The sequence below is a fragment of the Mesocricetus auratus genome, unplaced genomic scaffold (assembly GCF_017639785.1).
Source record: "Mesocricetus auratus isolate SY011 unplaced genomic scaffold, BCM_Maur_2.0 Super-Scaffold_100676, whole genome shotgun sequence".
Classification (NCBI taxonomy): Eukaryota; Metazoa; Chordata; class Mammalia; order Rodentia; family Cricetidae; genus Mesocricetus; species Mesocricetus auratus.
In genome coordinates, this window is record NW_024429266.1 from 80481608 (window position 1) to 80495580 (window position 13973).

Sequence of the window (13973 nt, forward strand, 5' to 3'; positions counted from 1 at the left end):
TTTCTTAGTGTTGTTAGAATATCTGTCCAGGACCTTCTGGCATTCAGAGTTTCCATGGAGAATTCAGGTGTAATTCTGATAGGTTTGCCTTTATATGTTACTTGGCCTTTTTCCTTAGCTGCTCTTAATATTCTTTCTTTATTCTGTATATTTGGGGTCTTGATAATTATGTCACAAGGGGACTTTTTTGTGGTCCACTCTATTTGGTGTTCTGTAAGCTTCTTGTACGGTCGTTGGCATGTCTTTCTTAAGTTGGGAAAGTTTTCTTCTACGATTTTGTTGAATATTTTTTCTGCCCCTTTGAGGTGGTTGTCTTCTCCTTCTATACCTATCTATTATTCTTAGGTTTGGTCTTTTCATTGTGTCCCATATTTCCTGGATGTTTGTGTTAAGAATTTGTTGGACTTAAGGGTTTTTTTGGTTGATGAATCTATTTCTCCTAGTGTATCTTCAACACTTGAGATTCTCTCTTCCATCTCTTCTATTCTGTTGGTAATGCTTTTATCGGTAGTACCTGACCATTTGCCCAGCTTTTCTATTTCCTGCCTTTCTTCAGATTGTTTTTTTTTTAATTTTCTCTATTTCAGTTTTCAACTCTTGCAGTGTTTGCATTGTTTCTTGCAATTTTTGGTTTATATTTTCATCTATTTGTTCACTTTTATGAATTTTTTGGCTTTTTCTTTCTTCCATTTCTTGCATTTTTTGGTTTTTTCTTCCATTCCTTGCCTTTTTTGGTTTGTTTTTTCTTCCATTTCTTGCATTTTTTGGTTTGTCCTTTCTTCCATTTCTTAGAGGGATTTTCCTATATCCTCTTTTAGGGCCTCCATCATTTTCAAGAAAGTAGTTTTAAGGTCATTCTCTTCTGCTTCATTTGCATTGGAATGTTGGAGTCTTGCTGGTGTGGAGTCTCTAGAATCTGGTGGTGTCATATTTGTTTTTCTGTTGCTGAGTGTGTTTTTGTATTGTCTCTTTCCCATCTCTTCTAGTTGGTGTAGAAAGAGCCCCTTACTTGTCTGGTGGTTAGGGTACCTGAGTTCCCTTTTGGTGGGTGCTAGCAAGTCCAATAATCTAGTAGTTCTTCTATTCCTTGTCCTCGCCCTGGTCCCATGGGTGGAGAAGAATAACAGGAATCTGGGGCACTTAGCCTTCCACCTGGTCCCCTGGACCCTTTGCTGGATCCAGTTGTACCTGATCCCGATGGAACAGCTGCTCCTCTGGTCTCCCTGGCTCCTCTGGTTTCCTGGTCTCGTTGTTGGTGGGAGAGAAGTCCTGGAGTCTGGGGTGTTTGGCTCCTGCCAGGATTGGAAGCTCTGTGCAGTTCCCAGGTTATCCCCAGGCACTGGAACACAGGCCCAGAAGCAGGGCCAGTTGTACCTGATCCCGCCACCAGAACACCTCCCAATGACTGTTTGTAATGAACACTTGCATAGAAAGATATTCTGATAAAGGGGTAGTGTCACACTAAAGCTTTATGATGAGATTTTCCTTATATATATGAAGAGAGAAAGAAAGAGAGAGAGAGAGAATAAAGAAAGACTGGTCCTGGTGGCACATATCTACAATCCTAAAACTTTCAAACTTATAACATCACTTAATCTGAGAGTCTTATCAGCACAATGCATATTTCAGACATATTGCTATTTGGAAAATACAACACTATATACTTTTGTCAAGTTTCGAAATTGTGCTAATCAGTGTTCTTAAAAGAACATAACTGTATATAACGGAGATAGAGAGATGGATTTAGATATTATGCATATGTCTACATATATTATTTACTATTATATAATCATATATATATATGTATATATATATCCTAATCATATATATATATATATATATATATATATATATCCATGTATTTGTGATGAAGTGGATCCTGCCTTGTCAGGAACTTGTAGTTGTGATAACACTCTTTGGGTGTGAGTTCAGATGCACATTTGACCCAATAAGGTCAGGGAGGAGCTTTGCTCATACTCTGTTGGGGTCCGAGGAACCTTATAAGGGCAGAGACAGCATCTTCTGGAGTAGGAATGCTGCAATGGTTATTCATTTTTCAATTCATTTATTTAATTTAATTTAAATTAGAAACATCTTTGCTTCACATGTTAATCATGGCACCCTCTCCCTCCCCCTCTCCTGACCCCCTTCAACCCTCCCTAATTCCCACTCCACTCTCCAAGGAGGGTGAGGGCCTTTGGGGGAATCTCCAAAGTCTGTCATATTATCTGGGGCAGGGCCTAGGCCCTCCCCGATGTGTCCAGGCAGAGACAGCATCCCTCCACTTTGAATAGGCTCCCAAAGTCCATCTGGATGACAAGGCTAATTGCTGAATTATTGCTTGAGGGCCCAAAGAATGATGAGGTCTCCTCACTGGGTGAAGAGGCAGAGAGTGGAGGGCATGGGGGAGCAGTAAAACTGAGTAGGGAGAAGAATAGAGGAGAGAAGGGTGAGAGATACCATAATAGAAAGAGCCATTATAGGTTTGAAGAGATATCTGGTTATTTATTCTTATCCACATAAGTTCTTCCATAATAAACACCTATTTATTATTTACCTTGGGTATGGTGAACTCATTCAAACTCCTAACTTCAATATGATATATGATTTCTTAGAGTGGCAGAAAGGCTGTCAGCCATATAGTCTAACAATGTCAATCTCTGAATGGAAATGAAAAGATTCTGGTAGTTTCTCAGTACAAGATTCTAGGTGTCACAAAACTCCCAATCTGGTGCAAAAAAGCACCAGAAAGGTTCAAGATAGCACCCACTTTTAAGTCCTCATTTGAATCCCTAAGAAGTAGTTCTAAAATCAGCAAAGCAGAGGAATGGCTCAGAATAGGCAAGTTTGCCAATGAGTTTGGAGACAAGCAAAAACAAAACACAAACTTCCTCTTCCAAGTCCTTTATGTGGGCTATCAATAGAAGTTGTAGAGTAGATTTAAGGTGGGTCTTCCATCTCAATGATTCAAACAAGTTAAGTCTCTCAAAATTGGCCATCACAGCATTAGAAATGCAATATGGCAAGAAATTAATGTAAAATAGAAATGTGAAGTTGAAATTTTGAGTTGGTTTTAGTGATTCTATTGGAGGACATACCACTCTGTTTTGCTGAAAGCACAGACTATTCATTTGGGTCCATAAAGCAAATATCATCAGGATGACATCCTGGAAGAACTCCTTTGACTTTGACTCTCTCTTATGTACTTGCAGTCACATGTTAGCTTCTTCATCATGTAGGCATGGGAATCATCCATAGATAAATAGAGTATCAACCTTATGCTTTTCCAAGATGAAAGGCACAAAATGTGACCTGTGGTATCCCAGTGTGAACATTTTACAATGTCTGAACATACACCTTGTAATATGACTTAGAAGTATCTAGTCATTGTATTGCTAGAATTTCAGGAACCTCAAACACTTTTGATCAGTCAGCACCTAGAGAACTGCAGCTGCTCCTGAACTCCAGGATGCAACCTGGAGAAGGCATTGCTTAAGTAGATTTTGTCATCTCAAGCAGTAAGGTCTTTCTCAGACAAGTTAGTAATACAACAGAAGACAATGATCTGCTACTCAATATAATTGAATCAGGTTTGCTTTATCATAGTCCCTACTAAATCTTTTGTATACAATTCTTTCTTTACCTTAACATAAAACTCATTCTTCTACTCAGGGGGCAAATTTAGAATTGCTGGACCTCTATATCTGCTTTTCCCAAATTCCAAGTTGTTTTAAATACTATTATCTGCTCTTTATCATTATTCATTTGTTTGTAATTAGCTTAATTACCATATTGGAGTGCATATCCACACCTAGCTGCTGGGTTTTGCTAAAGTCATGCCCACTGCCCCAAAGCCCCCAAAGCTCCACTTATATACAAGTAAAACAAAACAAACAAATAGCCAAACAGAACTGCATCAGCGTATTTATTCCATGTCTGATTGTGTGCCTAATTTTTCTGGAATATAAAGAAATAATTTAACATTCAAAGCTACAGAAAACAAAGGTGCCCCCAACACACATGTTTAAAGACAGAAAATGAAGAATCCTCAGGAGTTTTTGAAAATGAGCCAACACTGTTCCAGAATTTCCTGGGCACACGCAGGGGAGTTTCCCTGGCAGGATTACTTCCAGTGTTGTTATGTAATAGACAACACTGACAACTGCAAATTGACAAACAACCAGACAGCATCGTGTCAGCCTGAGTTTGTGTGCAATTATGAAAATGCTTCTGGTCTGGTTACTGCAAATTTATTTGTGGAAAGGGATTGTGAATGGAAGTCTGAGACTTGTGTACATGCAAATTAGCAGGTTCCCAGGTGCCAGTATTAAGTGAGCATGCAAACTTAATTGCTTGCAATGTTAGAACTTTCAGACTGGAACTCGGTGGGATGAAACAACATTTAAATTTTAACAAACCATAAAAATCCTTACACCTGTACCCGATTTCTAGTATTGGCAAGACTTAATTTTAAAATTTTATCTTTGGATACATTGAGATGGCTCAGTGGATAGCAAGCAGTGCTTGCTGGCAAGCTTTACTGGTGATAAATCAAAAGAATATCCATGGCAGAAAGAGACAAACTACACCCTAAGTTTGTACTCTGACCTCCACAAGCATTTGCTTGTGCTACCCATATGAACATATCACACAGGGTAATTAAATAAATTTAAACCTACTAATTTAGATTTGTCTTTTTGGTATGTGAAGTCTACTATAAGCAAGATATCAAGCTATAACCATAGAATTGTGTTTTGAACAATATGATTAAAATACTTTGGACTCTGAGTTATGATAATGAAATTATACAAGATTTATTGAACTGATATATATTTACATTAGCATTATATGAAGAAAAAATAAATCCATGAAACAGCCACTAATTCCATACTTTTAATAGTAAATTTCTTTTGTTTACTAAGGGTATATTCCCTATCTTGATAAAAGACAACACGCATGCACACACATACACACAAACACACACCTGCATGCATGCATACATAATAGATAATAGATAGGCAGAAAGACAGAAAAATAAAGAGATATAGAAGTAATTTAACTGCTTGCTCCCTTGAGTGATCATTTTTATTGAGACAAAGTTTCTTGATGTTGCCCAGGCTGACAACAAACGCAGAATTCTCCTATCTCAGGCTCCAAATTTCAAGGATTATAGGTATATGCCACTATGCCTGGCCACCAAGTCAACTGAAAATGCTAGCATTAATTGTGTGTGAAAACATATTCAGCAGGTTGTAATTTTATATTTATATAGGCATATATGTATATAAACACACATACACACTATACATATATATATATAGTGTGTGTGTGTGTGTATGTACACATAAATGATACCTGTAACAGTAACAGTTTACAAAACAGAGAGGTGGTTATTTATGTACTTATTGATATATTCATTTATATGTGTATATATGATATGTGTGACAGTATGAAACAGAGGCTATGGATTTGAGATAGATGGAGTGGGGGTGATTTGGAGTTTTTAGTGTAAGGAAAGCAAAGAGAGTAAACGAAGTAATTATATTTTAATTAAAGTAAAATGAATTAAGTGAAAAATAGTGGAATTACTACTATTTATATTCATCTTCCTATCTAATATGTCCATTTGCCACTTAAAAGTAAAAGCAAGCGACATTTATATAATTGCCCATACTGCATCAGTATAATATGTCTGAGTGATAGTGGGTTGAAAAGTAGAATTATTGTGTGCCTTTTCTCTATCTCACAGAATGAGCTGTAGAGCAACATTATAGCTAACTTTGTCTATAAATGTAAGAACCACATTCATTACTACCCAGCTGTGCTTGCTTAGCCAAGTGATAATAATGAATTGCTGTAGAAGAAAAAACAATGGTGTATGGATTGGCTAGGGAAACAGTATGCTAGTAAAGGACACATTGGAAAACAATTTAGAGTTTTAGCCTCAATTAAAATGGCTAGGAAGTAAGAGAGCTAATGGATCATGCTGAGAGGAAGTAATATAAACTCTGACAAATTCTTACATCACATCAGAACCCTGTCAAAATGTAAGGAAGGGAACTCTATTATCAGGAATAAACCCTTGGACACAGTGTGTTCATTCATTCGTTTTGAAACAAATGTTTTTTGAGCTTTTCTTTTAAATTCACTCCTGAAAAAATATGTTAACATTTTTACATCAATGTTAATGATCTGGAGCAAAGATCAAGCTGTATCTCTATTTTATTAAGAGCATTTTCCCACTGCAGGTGGCCTTAGTAAGATTTTTTTGGAAATGGTTATAAAATCGCACAGTACAGATCTAACTGTAGAGTATCCCAAGTCATGAGGAAACTTTTTTACAGATTACTTCTCCCTTGATTCACCTAGACTTAGGAGGGCTAAAACCCAAATGGTTATATGAATTCATTGTTAAAACATGTAGTAACATAATGTTCAATAATAGTACAATGCAACAGTATCTATTATATCAGGCTCCTAAATTCTTTACACAGGCTGCCAGTAAATTCATGTTTCAGTAAGGGATGCAGATAATGCAAAGATTTTTTTAATTATAAAACTAGCCTGCTAAGTAACATTACACCATTTATTTTCTCTTATTTTGTGTAGTCTGTGATTGTCAATAATAATAGGGTACATTCACCATAATGCCTTTTGAATAACTACTATAACTCTATCCTATGATTTCAATCGTAACCTACATAATTATTTTTAATTTCAATACTGGCAACCCATAATCATCCCATTGCATGGTGATAGGCTTTACAGGAGCACATTCTTAAATGTGTGTCATGTCATGAAGCTACCTACTAGGGGATATTTTGCAGTTTGTGGAGGCATATTGCATTTTGATGTTGTATTTGATATGATGTGGCATTTGCCTAAAATATTAATGGTTAATGCTGATATGACTCAGGTTAGGTGCAGAGGGCATAGGGATCTGGCATTTTAGGGTAGAATGTCCTGTCACAGTTACACTTATGAATAAGACATGTTTGCATGAGTGTAGAATGCCACAACAAATCTATTTTGAGGCATTTAATAAATTCCTACATCATAACAATCATTCTAATGCTAGGATGTACTTTCCTAATATTATATAGAATATCTGTGACTCTCTTTTCATGAATTTATACAAAATATAGTTTTTATGCATTTGCTTATGAGTTTTGAGCACCATAAATTACAACAATAATTTCCCAATAAAAATTACTCTGTATTTTATGAATTTAATCTGAGAACAAAACAGTCACATTTATATGACCTTATTTCATAAGCTCCATTTCTTAATAACTTAGGAATAATTGAGGAAAATCTGGACCAGAGTCAGAATTGGAGCCCAAGCTTAATTGATTCAAAGTTGGGGATAGTGCTGACATGAGTCACACAAACTCATTTGAGAAAAACCAGCAGCAAGTGCAGAATAGTGAAAATGCACAGAAATTTTGAAAACTCTGGAAAGTTTAATGCAAACAAAGGGACTTTAAATTTGTAATATCAACATATAAAATACCATGTACATATCAGTGACACAAGGGGAGCTTTCAGTACCTCATGTATGAATGATAACCTTCTATATTGCAAGGTGTCCTTGACTAGGTTTGTAAAATGTCACCTTTAGATGATGTTTAACCCTTCTTCTATAATCCAGTAAGGCATGTCTGAGTAATGGAGGTTCATGTTAAGGCTAATGGATTATATGTTGCCCAACTCAGGTCATGCCTCTTTCAGCAGGAAATTAATACCTAGGTGTAAAGCAAGTACTATTTCAAGTACTATGCTGGTGTACTGTGCTAAAGACAAACACATCCAGTAATGTTATCAAGTCTATTGATTGTTTTCTATAATGAAGAAACTATTTTATGTAAACAATTATGGTATCAAGCAGGATGAAGCAAACTTTGGAGCTGTTAGCCAGTACTATGAGTTACATGGAGAAGGATATATTTAAATTTAAGCAAAAACATGTCTGTTCTGTGTTGTTTATATTTAATATATCATTGTTTAAAATCTAATACCAGTTTAAACATATAACTTAACTTTTCTCTTTTACTTCTATAGATTCCCTATGAGTTAAGTAATTTGCTTTGCATAATTTAACTAGTTAAACCTTTCTAACATGCTTGGTTAACAAAAAACAATGTGACCCATATTGACATGGTCATTATTCTCAGTTAATTTTTTGAGTATGTATATGTTAAGACTAGTGTTGAGTACACCTTATAGTTTTTAAGCAGTTTGTACTATATGATTTATCAACCTTGACCAGTGTAATATATCAGTAGATCGATGTAACTTTCCCCAATTCTGACTGCCAATTCCCAAACACACATGGTGGAATGAAAGAAATAATTGCTACAAGTTGTTTCCTGACCGCCCCCCACACACACACTCTGGGTGGGGTAGGTTAGCAGATAGATTTAAAGAAACACTCAATAATATAAAGTGACTTCACTTTTTAAAGTAAAATAACCTCGGATATTTAAACACAGAAAAAGTAACATGACAATGAAACCAACTCACTACTCATGTATGTTTAAAACACCGAATAACACGTAATCTAGATTTCATTTTCTTCACAGAAAATACTTGAACTAGAATTTTCCATTGGCCATTTACCATATCCAGCTCTAGGAATCTCCAATGCTTAAGATACCAAATCAAGCCAGGCATTGGTGGTGCATGCCTTTAATCCCAACACTCAGGAAGCAAAGGCACGTGGATCTCTGTGAGATTGAGACCAGCCTGGTCTACAGAGTGAGTTCCAGGACAGGCTCCAAAGCAGTATAAAGAAACCCTGTCAAAAAATAAAACAAAACAAACAAAAAGATACCAAATCAAACTGATAGGATTACCCATAATCCTAGAGTGCTCCTACTCCTAGAGTGAGCCGCCTGAGAGCTAGTAGCTTTAAATTTCCAGAGAGTAGTTGTGAAGATGACTAGGAAGTGGCTTGTTTAGTGTATTGTCACATCCTTTGTTTGAAGTATTTTACCCTTCAAGTCCCATGTTTTTACTTGAAACTCTTTACAGTGTCATCTTAGACCTTATGAGCAGTCAGGCAGTAATGAACACAGACTCCAGAATTTAGTAGTCAGAAAGGCAAACAGTAAATATTCACTAAATGACAATGCCTTGTGATTTTAGTTTAGTGTAGTGTTACAACTATTTACGCTATAAAGCCCAGTTAATAATAGCTTCTAACTTAAATTGCTTTTAAGATTAAAGGATACACATATGCTTAATAGTATTTTTACAGGGGTAAAAATGTAAGTTACTATTTATCTATTACTTCTTTAAAAAATCAGGAATCATATAACACAGGTCAGTTGCACCTGGGAGATAGCCACATAGGAAATGGCATGTTCCATCACTGCCAGTATCAAAACCCCACTCAAAAAAAAATAAGTACGTTCCCTGTAAAATTAAATGTGACCAGAAACAATACTGGCATGATAGAACACAGCATTGCCTCATGCACTTGATGATATACACTTTTACTGTCGATATTGTCTTCATTTTCCAACAAAGCGACAGACATGATTTTCTTATTGTGTCTTTTCTGTTCCTAATTTCCTTTAATGATTTATGATTTTTATATGTTCTTATCCTGGAGGTTTAATTCTTTTACACTTGCATAGTATTGAATGCAATGAAGAATTTATTTTTTGTGCAGTCTGCATTGTGCTTCTTTATGTTTAGTATCTGTTTATCCATCAGATATAATTGTAAGAGGCAACCTGGAATTCACACCCCAGAAATCTCACTCTGGTGAGTTTCAAAGCATTACACTTTTCCTAATACCATCATCATTCTGTCAAAAAACAAGACCTATTGCACAATTTAATTCACAGAATTTGTATGGTATTAGCACCCTTATTTACATAAGTGATATGAATATAAGCTCATAAAACAATCAAATGTGTTGAGGCTGCAGAACATTTTCACCTTTTATGAGTGATAGTTTATAATTAAAACTTGTTTTTCTGTGACAGCTTGTCCCATTTTTTAATACCCAATATCCCTCATAGGAACAATGGGGAATTTAATCAAAGAGACATGTTTTCTTCTTTGTTAGAGAGCTATCATTTCACATCATAGTCACAGTCATGGGCATGCAAAAAGGTCTATATCTAACTATTTTGACATTAAGTATCAATCATTATCACATCTAAAACTGAAAAGACACTGTGAATCACTATAGACATCCATAAATTTTTACAGAGTGTATCAAATAAAGTTTTTGATAAACACCATGATAAAGATGTCAAATATTTTGACAATGAATGAAGGTGATGCTTTTATATTTTACACACACATGTTTTGATGTGTGCATTTGCTCATATACAAACCCACTGGGATATACAGACATAGTTATCAAAATGAAAATTTATTGAATTTTCCTGTTCAAATGAAATTGAAAAATATTAAAAAACAAATACTTGAATGTCAATGAGTATCCAATAGTCTTAGAAAACTGGAAAGATTTCTAAAATAGTAATTTATGCATACAATGATTTATGGTCTACATTGACACATGGGCAGTAGCCATTATGTTAGTATCCACGATTCTGTACTGGCCTGTCCTAGGGGTTCTAACAGGATATGCCCTCAGCTGCAGCCACTAAAGAGCACCACCTGTGCCCATTCACTATGTTTCATTTTAAAAGGGCCCTGCCCACCTCCTCTCTCTCTCTCTCTCTCCCTCTCTCTCTCCCTCTCCCTCTCCCTCTCCCTCTCCCTCTCCCTCTCCAGCTCCCTGTCTGCTCCTCACTCTCTTTCCTCCTTTCCTCTCTCCTGCTGCTCCAAACACTGGATGACCTGTCTCCCTCAACCCCTTTCCCCTTTTAATGATCCCTTTTTCTAATAAAAAAACCACTTCTGCTTCAGCCCTATCTCAAAACATCTTTCTATCTTGCACTGCTTTTCTTAAATTAAAACACATTAGCTACCCATTGATTCAAGATGATGAAGTATTTAGTTGCATTGTAGGTATATGAGATTTTGGGTTATTGTCACAATAATATAAATGCAATGTTGTGTATTTATATAATAAATTAATAAACATATGGTAATAAAACCATATGTGTACATATGGGGGTGCACACCATTCATTATGCATGTATTCTCTGAAAGGACTAAGGTATCTGAGTAGTAATAGTCTGTATTTCTTAACCCAATAATTACTATACATGTAACTGGTAAGCAGAAAACATACTGACCTGCTATTACCAATGGCATACAGGGCAATTCTTTTATACTGGGACAAGGACAAAGATTAGGAATCATCTGTATCAGTAGAGAAGTGTGTTTGGATTGGTGTACATCAGTAGAGAATTTTCTAATCAAAGATATGTTAAATTTCAACGCAAATTACTTAAAGATCCTGGAAAGGCAGCCATGCATGCTGACAAATGTTCTCCACAGTGTAAAATGTAATTTATTAATAACTGCTTAGATTCCCATGAGCAGTTTTCATCTAATGATGAGCTATAAGCAATTATTAAGTGTGGTTATCAAATGCTGGTGACTTAAAAATACTAAAGTTTTTAGCTGCTCAATCATATTTAATAACCTATTCAGTTACCTTAGTTCTCTGATCATTTAAATACTATGTAATTACAATATAGTAATTGATATATAATTTTTAAAAACTGAAGTCAGATTAAGGCAATATTTATTTTGTTTTTGAGAGGAGAAAGTTAAATGGTCCAGCAGCATGTATTTCTTTAACAAAATTATTTTAAGCGTTATCATAAAACTTACTTTTTCTATATTGTTATCATTCTTAGCAGGAAACATTTATTTCCATGTTACCAAGAAGCCAAACTTCTCTAAGAAATGCAAATGTTAACAGAGGAATCCATGATCATTATTTTTCTGATATGATTTCAAAGGAAAGGAAAGTTTAGAACAGGTTCCAAGACATGATTTCATTAGTATCTTAAATAAATGAAAACAATTCTTTTGGGAATATGCTGTTTAACAGAAGTGCTGCGCAGCTTTTGCAACAGCTGGGATCAGATAAGTGAGTTAGATGCCTTGTGGGTGATAAATCTCAGTTAGATTCATCCATGATTTATGCATTGGAGAAGGTTGAAAGACGATAATAAAAGAAAACTAAATAAAGAATAACAATAGTCTTAGAAGGAAATTACACAAGTGAGGAAAAATACCAGTCTCGTCTCTAGAGTCCTTGTTTCCTAGACTCACTTATGTGAGACCCTTCATCCCTGTCAGACACTGTTCGAGTTCACCCTGCATTGCTTGACAAGCGGGCAGACACTGCAGGAGCACGGCCTCTGTGGATAGTGGATGATAGTCTGGCAGCATCTCACCATTATGCAAGGTTTGGAGCAAGGAAAAAAGATGTCATTATTTCCCAGGTACAGTGGTGAGTGTGTTTAATGGACATGAGGTCCCAGAGCTGTTGGGGAATTTCTATTAAGCATCACTAATGTTAATGATGATGATTGAAAGAGAAGGCAGAACTTTTCAGAGATTGCTGAGTTTGACAAGAGCTTCGGGGTAAAATGGAATTGGGATTTTAGTAGAGATTGTGTGAGAATTTTTTTATTCCTACTTTGGAGCCTCAGGCTGATATTCTTGGTGACAGTTTTGACCTCTGTCCCTGAAACATCCTCAATGACTATAAGTCTCTTATTCTGATTTTAAACTACATATTTAAGCAGATATTCTTTATGTACATTTGACTACATGAGAAAATAGAGTCTTATTCCTCCAGGCAGAAGATCAAAGTTATGTGCTAGTCAAAAACCATGTTTTAGGGATAGGCACAGACAAATTTGAAATTTGTTTCAAGGAATACATTTACATGTGTCTGGTTCCTAAGAAATGCATGTGGTTTCAGGTCATGGGGAAGATACCTTTTGTAAAAGTAATTCTCTCAGTGTGTGGCATAAACAAGCCCTTAGTTGTTCAGGGAGAAATCTATGAGTATGCCTAAACAACAGAGGTGAAAGGAAGTTGTGGTAGTTCAGAAAAGTGATCAAGATGGTACTATGAAATCCAATTAGGTGGATATTATGATAGACTCACTAAAAGATAACTGTTCACTAAATGGAAAAATAGAAACAGATTTTTGACAATAAATGATCCATCCAACCCATAAGTAAAATGTGTACCATTTAGCATTTACACTGGACTCCAGAAATAAATCAGAAAACTAAGGTCTGCTTGTGGATTTTTCAATTTTGCAGTATAGGCAAACAAGATATATATCATTGTTCTATGGGAGTCCAAAGTCCGTGTGTATACTTGGGATGGGTACTGATCTGCTGCCCAAGGCTCAATAGATTCCCTAGGCCTCCTCACTGACACCCAGACAATGTGAGGTGCACTCTCACACTGAACTCTTGGGGAAGGGTCTAGGCCCTGCCCTATATGAAATGACAGACTATGGACACCCCTATGGAGGGCCTCACCCTCCCTGGGGAAATGAGGGCATAACGGGGGGGTTGGGTGGAGGGCACGGGAGGAGGGGAGGGAATGGGAGAGGGACCTGGAACTGACTTGTGAAGCAACCTCGTTTCTTATCTAAATTTAAACTGGAAAATAAAATATAAAAAAAGATATATATCATTAACTCTATGTTGCTTCTTTGCAGAAGGACTCGATATGTGCAAGTGGTATCCAATAGGGTGGTCAGGTTAGACTTCTTGTCACCATGAACTTTTATTCTGCTGGCCTAGAGATCTTGACTCAGCAGGGGGATCATGCTCCCAAGAAACTAACAATGATTTCACTTTACCCCTAGATCAGCAGAAAGAACAAATGAGTTACTGTGCTGACAGAATGATCAATTCTGACCACCAAGGGAGCTTTGGAAGCTATTACACAATAGAGGTGTAAAATAATACAGCTAGGGTATATTAGATTTTTCAGAGTATCATTTAGTATCACCATGCTTGCTATTAAAGCCAGTGAAGAATGATAGTCAATTCAGTAGACTT